This window comes from Polyodon spathula, chromosome 11, assembly GCF_017654505.1.
Source record: "Polyodon spathula isolate WHYD16114869_AA chromosome 11, ASM1765450v1, whole genome shotgun sequence".
NCBI lineage: Eukaryota > Metazoa > Chordata > Actinopteri > Acipenseriformes > Polyodontidae > Polyodon > Polyodon spathula.
In genome coordinates, this window is record NC_054544.1 from 35,963,832 (window position 1) to 35,975,877 (window position 12,046).

Below are 12,046 nucleotides of genomic sequence, written 5' to 3' on the forward strand. Positions count from 1 at the left end.
GAAGCATGAAGCAAATGCATACAGCAGCAAACTTATTGTCATGATTATACACTCACACACACACACACTATCATAAACATCGTTGAATATTGAATGAAATATTTTTGGTTCTGAGAAAACCCATGCATTATACACACTGGTAAAAAACAGAAGATTTTTTAAACCGCATGTTACTTCTCAGGAATATTATAAAACTGGCTTATGCTACAATTTTATTGTGTGCTTTTTATTGGCTCCTAAATGAAAGTGACTAAACCATCTACTGGAGTATGTATTTATTTAGTCATGTAATCAAGGGTTAAGAAAATAGAAACCCATAGTCTTTATGAGCTTTTGTTACAGATGTTACCCTGGAAACCAAAATGGAATGTTGAGACCTGTTGTTCCTCCCCAAACCTACCAAAGTATATAGCCTGAGCTTCTGGGTGTGCTCAGATCCATGCAATTAGCTGCCTTGTGGTGGGGCTTATGGGGCCTACTTGGTTCAAATGCCTGTCGGTCACTCTGAGTAACATTCCTACCACCCTGAAAAGCAAGGGTTTAACATTGTCTCAATATCAATATCAGTAGGGCATGAAATGGTATCAATGAAAATGCTAGATGCAGATCTAGTCCTATTAACATGATATCTTGAACAAAAAGGCAGTTGAAAAATCTACACCAGTTATATTTAACAACACTAACAATAGTCAATTCAGTAAGTCTGGATCTAAAAAAAAAATACACAGAAAATGAACCCTTATCAATAAGTCTTGACACAACACATTGCTTGCTGTCTTTGGGAAAGTTATACTTTGGGGTAATAATTTGTTTAGTTCACCATTCAGAGTTCAGTGAGGTCATTTTCTGTTCTTCCCTGTGTGTGCATACGTGCATGTGTGTGTGTGTGTGTGTGTGAGTGAGTGAATGTGTTTTGCACAGACCTGCCAGACTGAAACAACACCCCCTTTCTTCGCATAAGGAATGGAAACACATCCTCTGCAGGAATTTTCCACTTAATAGCGCTTACTTTCTTACCAGGGGCCTCAATGTGCCGCCACTGCAATGCTGTATTTCTTTCCACTGCAGTTTGACATCCAGTGTAACAAGCAGCTTTTAAATTATTTAGGTTTGTTTCATAAACCCACCTACTGGCCCCGATTTAACATGCTTTTCAAATGTGTCTGGAGGAATACATTCACATAGGGGCTATTATTCTGTTGTAGCTTGTTTACTGAGCTACATGCACAGTAGTATGTCCTTAAACTATCAAAATACTGTGCATAAAGACATTAATTTTCATAATACAGTCTGATAAAGCTCCATGTGTTGCACATGTAGTGACCTACATAAACAGGCTATAACAGGTTATATTTTTTAAACAGAAAAAAAGGCCAGCTTCAATTAAAGCTGAGACTTGTTTACCCAAAAGTGGGAGAATCTAAAAGATAATTCCAGAAGCTAAAGTGCTGTTTTTTTGCTGGAAAAAAGGCGACTTCCCCTGTCTGCACTCAGTGGTAGAATCTCAGACAGTCCCCACAGGTCAGACAAGCATGTTGAATTGTATACATAAATAATACTCAGGGTTGGGGGTGTTAGCCCTCAAAACAAAGATTTGTGATTTGCCAGACTCCTAGGGTAACTCTTTCTAGGGGCATTACTTCCACTTTTAGCCAGGGACAAGGACAGGAAGAGAAAGCTTTACGCTTCGCATCAGCAGGGGCTGACAGCCCCAGACTGATCAAAGAGCCACTGCCTTGAATGACTCTCTGCCTATTTATTAAAAAAGAGAGAGGGGGGGGGGGGGCAATCACTATTCTAAAAGGGGAGCGAAGGGGATTAAATATCAAAAAAAGGGAATGGCTCAACCTGCTTTGTTTGACAAAATGTTTTTAAGGGTGCACTCGCCACTGGATAACAAAAGCAGAGCGGAGATGGTTTTTAATGTTGCCGACCCTGTTTTCTGACTGGCTGACATTTTCTAGTGATGAATTGTGCCATCGGCACCTTTTCTTTTGTAAAGAAAATCTCCCAATGAGAAAGAACATAGTTAACCATCTTTAGCATTATTAACTTAGGGAATACATTTGAAGTACACTGCTGGGAATCTTTAATTCTCCATGCAGCAGAGAGGAGATGCATCAGATATGCAATTTTACTAATGCAAGTGATCTCATGACGCAAGAATGATTATCCCTGGCCCTGTTTACAGTAGAAAATTAAGGATTAAGGAGCCTTAAGGAGCCTCCTTTCTGCTACCAAAGAATGGTTTCTGGGAATCATTTCTGAATAAAGATTTCCACATTATACTGTTTTATTATTTAATAGCAGACACACACCCACACTTTGAATGAATACCTATCTAGTGAATCATTTTATGATACTGAACTTGATAGTCACACCTGTACTTTGGGCATCGTTGGTAATTTAAAAAAAAAAAAAAATCTCTCTCTCATTCAAGCTAAAGGTGTTCAATGTTAAATTTTCATTTAAAACCCCAACAATTCCTGGAAGGGAAGCTGGTGGTTGCAACCAGAATGAAAATAAATTAAAATCATACGCACACACATATGACTTCTAATGAACTTAAGATTAGCATGGAAATTTTCATCATAACATCAAAGACTTCAAGCAGTGGTAGGAATGCAGTAATGCAGGATACTGGGTAATTGTCTGTTTTTTCAAGTCCGCAGGCAGCAGTTAGGGTGGTCTGCCTGTTTCAGAGCCTCCCACGTTTCAGATGACGTGCATTCCATCCAATTAGCTACCTCTTCTGACAAGTTCTACTTGGCAATTACAATGTTTTGTGCTGCCATCCAAGCAGAGCTAGCCCATAACATAGATCCAATTTTATGTTCATGTGGATCTGGCTTGTGGAGCTCCCAGACTTGAAACTCATTTGACACAGGCTTTTCAATAGTTTAAGTTTGTGTACATCAGCTTTCTGTACAACTGTTATTTGACCTTTTTTAACAGAGTCGGTTTGGATATACAATAGCATCTGGAGACATTTAAGGTTTTACTATGGGTTTATTTAGACATACCGGAGCATAATTAGACATACCTTGTCCTTTTAGAGGGGTTAAGGCAGTGCAACCTGGAATGTCTTAAATTGCTTTGCAGTAAGAATCTTATTTCCAACCCAGCAGTTGGACGTCTGAAACAGCTGTCGGTTAGTTCCAGTAGAATTAGTAGACCAGGGAAAAAGTGGATCGCGCATGCTCAGTAAGACAAAAGGAAGCAGTTTGATTAAAGGAGAGGTTAACTACATGAATGAGCATTTCCTATCTGGTCATTTTATTTGCCAGATCGTGTGGTAATGTGTTCACACACCACTTTCTTTTTTTATTTATGTATTTTCCGTCTGTAAAATATATGTGCGATGCAAAGTGTTCAGTTATACTGGAACTTACTTCTCTCTTTATACTGGGCCTAGTGTTAAATGCTTGTCAGCTTTTTGCCTGTAAAAATGTTGTTGTTATTGTTAAAAATGTCATTGTAGTTGATGTGTGATTGCAAAGATTTATTTACCGTATATTAAAAAAGTTTTACACCTCAAAATGTTGTCAATCTTTAATCGAAATTAAAATGTTTTAGTGATATATTCTAATGACCTACAATCATGCAATGTTATTGCAGTATTGCAAGGTCTATTATTATTTTGACAGTAGGCCTAGCGTTAACTATTACAGTTTACAAAGGCGAAACGTTAACATTCTAGTTAAAAAAAAAAAAAAAGACATCAAGCATGATAGCTAAATTAGAAAACATGTTTTGTTTATTTATTTTTTTGCTTGAATAGGAACAGAAGTTTTTCGTGTAGCCTATGTGTCTAGATTAGAAAATAAAAATGAGTACTGTCTGTAAAAATAAATGAAAGAACAAAGCGCATAATAAATAATAATAACACAAGTGCTTCGGTGACTGCTGTGCATCTTGGCCTAAATTAGTAACTACAACATGGAGCTCAATTTTGTCCATGACTGAAAATCGTGCTTTAACTTTTTGATAATCACTTGAATACCTATCCTTATAGTACTGCTTACACATTAAATATGTAATAAAAACATCTTGAGTTGCTATAACGTTTGTTAAACAAACAAACATATAAATGACACCTACAAAGTTCATTTTAAATGATTTTAAAATCAACTTATTCCCTGGGCTCAATCTACTAATTCCCCAGACATAGTCCTAGTAGGCATAAACCTAAGAAACAATGGAACCTCCCCTTTAAATTCTAGACAGCAATCCACTTTTTCCCTGTTCTACCTATTCCCCAGGAAACCAGCACAAAATCTCTTGAGATCCTGTAATACGTGGATCTGGAACAAATAGTCTGGTTACTTAAAATCCTGTTGGTACTGCTCAGAAAATATCTGCGTTTCTTTTAGTATTTTTAAAAACACACATTGTTTTTAATGCGTCCGTCTGGCTAACAAAGAAGGGACTTTACATTTAAAATTGTATGGGCCATTGCAATCATTTGGCATGTTATCCCAATAGGATGAACCTCCAAATCTGTTATTCATATTGATTCAATTGGAAAGAAGCATCAGCAGTAATCAAATCAATTCCTGGGAGACACTGGAGTGTTACCATATTGGTATGGGAATGCTGTTTTCAGCTAATGGTTTTGCTGGGGTTTACAGTATCCCAGTGGAATTCTTCATACCAGACAGGGTCTCAGTTTGAGAGAGAGATTGACACAAGAAAAGAAGTAGACACAAGTAGCAATATACCCAACCATCATCACCCCCAAAACAGTTTGCTATCTGCAGTTAACGACTAGTTTATTTGTGTGTTATGGCCCTTGGTTTTGACTTTGGTCATTAACTGACCAATCTGTTGTTAGCTTCTGATAAATGATAGTCTGCTTCATTGCTTAACCTCTTAATCTCTTACCTCAGTATAATTCACACCCTGTGTTAATGATTGTTGTTCCTCCATGTTTGTTAATGTAATCATGACTGGATTTCAAGTTCCCATTACACTCAATGGCTGTTGCACACAATCCCAGTACTGTATAATGTGAAGTGTATCACTCTGTTTTTCAGTATTTGGACTGATAGTTGGTGTCCAGTTTCCTGAAGTGGTGTGGGAGTGAGTGAAGGATGGGGGAATCATGGCATCATGCAACAAGCATGGATGTACACATATAGTTTTGCTTAGGGCATGATGCATTGGCCTTAATACAAAAGCAGAACACTATATGTAAAGGAAACCATGATAAATCCTAACCAGTGATACATGAATGGTCTCTTTATGCAAAGCCAAATCAGCCATTTATTTATTCTATAATTTGTAATAAAACATCTAGTAAACTCATTCAATGTTTGCACTAAAATACCACAAAAGAGAGCTGTCTAAAGGTAATAGCGGTATTTTAATCATTTTAGGTGTTTAATACAGAAAGAGCTATATTTGGCATTTTCATATGTGGATTTGTTAACATGAGTCAGTAATGCAATTGGTCTGAACTGCTAAGAAGTTCTTTGCTAAGAAGTTCTTGGCAAAGTGAAGAGCAAATGAGAACATTTGAAATCACAAGTTTATAGTAGCTGGTAGCGACAGCCTCTCCTTATACCCACAGTCCTTCAACACCAATGTGGTACTACAGTATAGTTTCTAAGCACATTTACACAAAATATGAAACCAGCAGAGGAGTCATTTTGTTCTTAAGTCAAAATCAACTTCATGTGGGAAAGTTCTATAGGCTGAAACTTTTGAACATATGGAATATTTTAGACCTTGATTTTCCTGATATGAAATCAAAGCTTTCAAACACACTTGTAAACTGAATAATTGGTTTTAACATGTCAACCAGTGGCGTATTATTTATAGCATTGTGCTTTGTTGTATTTACACATTTATCACTTCCTAGTTCCTTGCTTTGGTTTGCATTGATTAGATATTTTCAATAACTAAAATAAGGACATTCAAGTGTTAAGTGGGGCTTTTATAGATGTTTGTAAAATTATAAGGCTGATTAAACACAGGGCATACTAACCGTTTACCTATAGGAAAACAAAACCCTCTAGAAATGAAAATGAACCCTTTTTTAATAATGAAGCCCATTCCTGAGAAACCTAATGATGAATATCTTTGGGAGCAGCAGAGTTATTGTGTGTCTGTGGGAAGGACCATTTCCCTCACAAATACAGCATCCTATTAGAAGGCATGGCTGCAGTAATTATAACTTCCTTTGGTTTCAGTCAATGTGACATTACAATGTCAGACTAGCTCTTAATAAATCCCCAGCCCTTTCAAATAAACAACAATTACTATCATCTTTAGGATGTTTAGTTGGCTTCCTTAATTGCTGACCTCCTGAAAGAACAAAATGAACAGGCAGACTATCAGAATACATACTGTACCAGTAACGAAATATACTGTACAGTATCAACTCATTATCTCTACACTCAACGGTTTTGTACTGGCATGTCATGCTTTGTGCATTTCATTAACACAAAGCAATAAAGGTTTTGTATCGGTTTAGAAATTAAATAACATGTGAAGCACTTTGACAAAACAAAAACTGAAATTGAGGATTATTTTTCATTTTATCAGCGTTATTAAAATATATAGTGATTATGTTTCAAGGGACACGCAGTAACCTATAGCATTTCATAAATTTCACTGTAAATACAAATCTTTGTCTTACACATTCCACAGTTATTCATAATAACCACATCAAACCACATCAAACAATCATTCATGAACAGGCCTTTTAAAGCGCTTTCAAAGTAACTTAGCAGCCACTGATTATGCTTGCCTTCTTACCCCAGTTTCAGTTTAATTCAAGACTCCTACACTGCAACACTGAAAGTAGAAATCCCTGCTCAGAGACAATTATTGAAGATATGAATGATGATTGCCCTCAACAGAGTCTCACTGCTGATCCACCCAGATTTCTTCTCACTTTATTAAAAGACATACAAGTGCACTCATTTGTGAAGTACAAACAGGCCACTCCCCTTTCCCATGACCTTGACACCATTCCATCCATACACCAAGCCAAGAGAAGACTGCTATTAAGCAACTCAAGTTTCCCTGTCTTTTCTTCAACACTTCCCACCTCCCAGTTATCTAGTTGTATGCTTATTTACACTAGAGTAGGGCTTCTCAAACTCAATCCTAGGGACCCCCTGTATCTGCTGGTTTTCATTCCAACCGAGCTCTCAGTTACTTAACTAGACCCTTAATTGAACTGATAATGTGCTTAATTAGACCTTTTTACCTGTTTTTAGCTCTTGAACAGTTGCACAGTTCAAGTTAGCTGTAACATTTGATAAGTAACTTGGACTGCAACTGTTTAAGAGATGAAAATGAGTAAAAAGGTCTAATTTAGCACATTATCAATTCAATTAAGGGTCTACTTAAATAATTGAGCGCTCGGTTGGAATGAAAACCAGCAGCCACAGGGGGTCCCCAGGACCGAGTTTGAGAAGCCTTGCACTTGACTGTGTCTGAGATTCTTTTGAAAAGGTCAATGTCATCTGCATTATCACTTTCTGTAGAAGCCAGTGCACCACGGAACGGTATATACTGATTTAAGGCTTTCTTGTAATTGGTATTCATGTTTTATGTTTAACTAGATATACATTTACTGAACATGCTTATACACTGAAAAGAAAACTAAATGATATAAGCAGGGGTATCTCTATATCCTTGCACTGTTTAAATCATGTAAAATCGCTGCCCACTCTGGCATTATGAAAAAAAAAAAAAAAACACCAAATAAAAATATTAAATTCAGGTTAGCAAGTATACTTATACTATAAAAGGACCAATGCACAATTTTCTATCAAATTCCAAAAAGCCCAATTGTAATGTTGTAAATTGAGGCATTTAAAATTTCTCTATCGTCAAACCCTATCTTCAACGATTCATTTCATAACATCTAAAGCAGATACACACACACACACACACTGCTACATTCCGATATGAACAATATCCTGCAGTAATCTACTGAAACAAAACAGTCTTCATATGTATTATTTATACTATTTTATGCATCAATTAGTTATACAGCTTATCCCACTGGGATGTAACATCTAGTTCACAGGGGGGTCTAACAGCTAATACTGAGACCGACCCTGTTGTTCTGTTGCATCGTTCATTAACAATAATAACACTGTGTAACAAAAAAAAAATTTTTTTCAAAATATCAAAATATCACTATTTCCAATGGGAAAATAGGCAAATGTGTGTCTTTTCGTTCACATAAAGTCAGAAAAAAACAACATATGAATCCAAATTAACATGCATTTATACTAAAGTAATATAAAGATGACTACAAAAGATTTAGAAGTGAGTAGTTTTTTGAGATTTTTCTGACTTTATGTGAACGAAAAGACACACATTTGCCCATTTTCCCATTGGAAATAGTGATATTTTGAAATATCACTGTCCTGGTCACAAAAGTAAAGTTTGTGGGGGAATAATAGCCATTTTCCATACTTTTGAGGCATAAGCAATTAGGAAATAACACTTACTACCTAGGAACAAAAATTGTGTTACATAGTGTAATCATTCAGTTTTACACACCGTTTAAAATTTCTACACACAGTTGAACATCTTTAAAACTCGGTCGCAAAGCTTATCTTCCTGTTCTTACAAAATGCTGTTTTTATTTTTTGATGAATTTGCTTTCAACTATGTTTAATTATGCTTTCCTTTTTTATTTTTGCAGTCCCCCAATACCCAGAGGGTAGTGTCTATGGATTTAGTCATTGTTTTAGTCTCTAATACAAATAACCACATAAAACACAATTCATTCCAGCTGGAGGACTTTTTAGGAACATCATTTCAATTTCACAAACCAAAGCAGCTGAATCATTTATTTAATAGTGATGACTAAAATAAAAAATAAAATAAAAAAGCATAATATTTTATGTGGCTTTCAGAATCCACAGAATCAAGCACTACCACTCTGCACAAAGACATAAATATGATAGTCTTGTGGAGGGAGGAAAGGCCAGTGTCAAGTGATAGAAATTATACAACTGAAAATGAATTGAAGCATAAACAAAAATTGTTGGTAAAGCCATATATTTCCAAACAACATGCACGCAAACCGTTATGGAAAATGTTTAACTAATAATACATTGCACGGTATTTCAAACATGATTGAATCAAATACACTGAATAAAATAACTTGGTAATGAGGCCAATTACATGGAAACCATGTGCCAATTACTTTATTGAGTGTACTGTTTTTTTAATCCTCTGAATTTTAGCCTTGACAGTAACTAAAAATTATTTTTCTGAAAAGCCTTCAATGAGTGAATCTTGCAGCAGTGTAGTATTTCTTATTTCAAAATAACATTTTAATTGAGGTTTAACATGAACTATTTACAAGTAATAGTAGAAGCAGATGATTGCAGGCCATTACTCGTTTGTTTCCATGGTAACAGAGTCATTCCTGTTTTGCACTTGTATTAAACCTTTATCTGCATTAACGGACATTGCGTCACTCTGACCGATTTGTTTTAAAGACATGCTGCCTGTGCAATTGTGATCTTGAAACCAAAAAATAGCATTTAGCAAGGTTTTTTTTTTTTTACCGTACCTGTTTTAAATGGTATGCTGCTTTATAATAGCAATAAGAAAGCACCCAGTGGTATATGACCCTGAACTTTTTAGCAGCAGATAGCACCCTTCAAAGGAGGTACACCATGTAAAAGGCAGGACAGAACAGCTGCGTCCCTGACACAAGTCACAAGAAACACTGGCAGTTTAAGCTGCTTGCATAACCCTTTTTGACTGACCATTGTTCTAACGGCCTATAAATACAATGCATAATGTTGTACTAATGTAAGCAAGGGATTAATTACAGTAAACAAAATATTCTAATGTTTCGACCTCAGCTCTAGCAGTAGCTAATTGTAAAGTCTGCTCTGTGTAATTGGACGTGCTTCCAGTTAGTGAAGACTTGACAGGATTCATTTTCTAAAAGATCCAGGGACGATGTCACCGAGACTACAGTGTATCTCAAAAGTATTCACCCCCCCCCCCCCCCCCCCCCCCCCCCTTGGACTTTTCCACATTTTATTGTGTTACAACATGGAATCAAAAGGGATTTAATTAGGCGTTTTTGCCACTGATCAACACAAAAAAAAAAAAAAAAAGTCTATAATGTCAAAGTGGAAAATAAAATGTACAAATTGTTCTAAATCAATTAAAAATATCGAAGGTAATTGAAATGTTTGCATCGTTGCGTAATCTACAGTACATTCAACAGCAGGCAAACAAATCCGCCAGTTGTTTGATGACCTGAATAATAGATTAATAGATTAGTAGATTAAATGAAATGAAAACAAATCGCTTCTGTAGAGGAAATTTAAATCAGATGACTTTAAACAGAAAATGTCAAAAGTTGAAAAAATGGGCAGGGTTTTTTGTTAGATTGATTTTCAGCAGATTTTTCATAATGAGTTACTCATAACATTCTTAATTATCAAATTAATACATTGTGTATAAAGAAAGAGTAAAGGGTGGCCAACGTTTCTCAAGGGATCGTATGCAAATATATATATTTACAGTATTGTGAGAGTGTTTTGCATTACAGACTTATAGAACGCTCTTTGATTCCTGTCAGTGTTATTTTAATCCAGCAGTTCCGAGCACTCTCATAATTCTATTTATAATTCTATGTTCGAGAATTTTGTTTACTTTAAGTATATATTTGATATTCAAAGTATTCAGTCTTTTCAGAAGATGATATGTTTGTGTTGGAGATTGGGGTGAAAGTAAAATACCACAGCAGGATTAACTCATTCCGAGAGTGCATACTCCCAGTGAGACATCTAGAGGAAGGAAAAGGTAGCACAGTATATACTGTAATGAAGGCAGAGAGAAAAAAAAATTAGAAGCCCATAGACAATATGGTTGGACTTAGAAATAGGAAGGACTTCAGTGTTCTAGACATGTACAGTCTTCTAACTGAGCCATTTCTCATAAAGCCCACCGGTTCCTAATTTTTTTTTTTGTTGGTTTCTTTTTATAGTGTCCACCTTTGTATTTTTGACACATAAATAATGTAAACAGTTGCTTGTTTTTAAATATATAGTCCTAGCAGTCATTCGTCACACCCAATCACATTGCGAGAAGATTCAAGTTGCTTACATTAGGCAGCATCCATCATGTGGGCCCTCTATAGATAATCACATTGCTTAAACAACACCAGAGGGACAATATATTATGACATCACTGCCAACAGCTAACATGAGCCTAATTTGCAAGTTTTTTCTTGGTTACACCCAGAACTTACCATAAGCATCTACACCATCCCAACCAGCTGGTGAAGTAATACATTTTATTTTGCAACAAGCAGACTGATTCAGATTTCTGAGTGCTTTAGATTGCCTGGTATTTCACTGTCTTTAGTCCAGATGGATTGAAGCTTACATGAGTATTTTTTGGTCACGTACAACTTTGTTATGCATACAAGTTTATACCATTACCCATTGTTGCAATGCTGTATAATTGCATGTTTTCTTAGCAAGGAAGGTAAAATTATACGTAATGTGTTCATGTCTCCCAGCTATTGGTTTCACACAGAATTATATTTGTAATGGGTGCAGCAAATACTTAAGCAAAACACAGTTCTTTCTTTTGTAACTGTAACATCCTGTAAGACAGAGTTAATAAAACTAAAATTGATATATTCCTTATGCCATAATTTGGAAAGCATGTATAATGGATTGGTTTATAATATGCATGTCCATTTGATAATGTAAAAAGCAATAGCATGAAAAACTATATTGGAACCTTATTAGATGTTCCTTAAAGTTTCTAGGGGGACTTTGTCTTTATCTGCTTGTGAAATATTAATGTTAGCTAATTACAGGGCTTGTAAATGCATAATTGATTAACTGTAAAGCACACTTTTTTCAGCATTACTCATCATAGAAGATTGATCTTTACAAAGGGTGGGAAGTGCATATATAAATATGTTAATATTTAAACAAATATCAATAACTTTGATTTTCAGTACTGTATGTGTAATACAATATTTAGTTTTCTATAAATAAATAAATAAATAAATAAATAAATTGGGAAA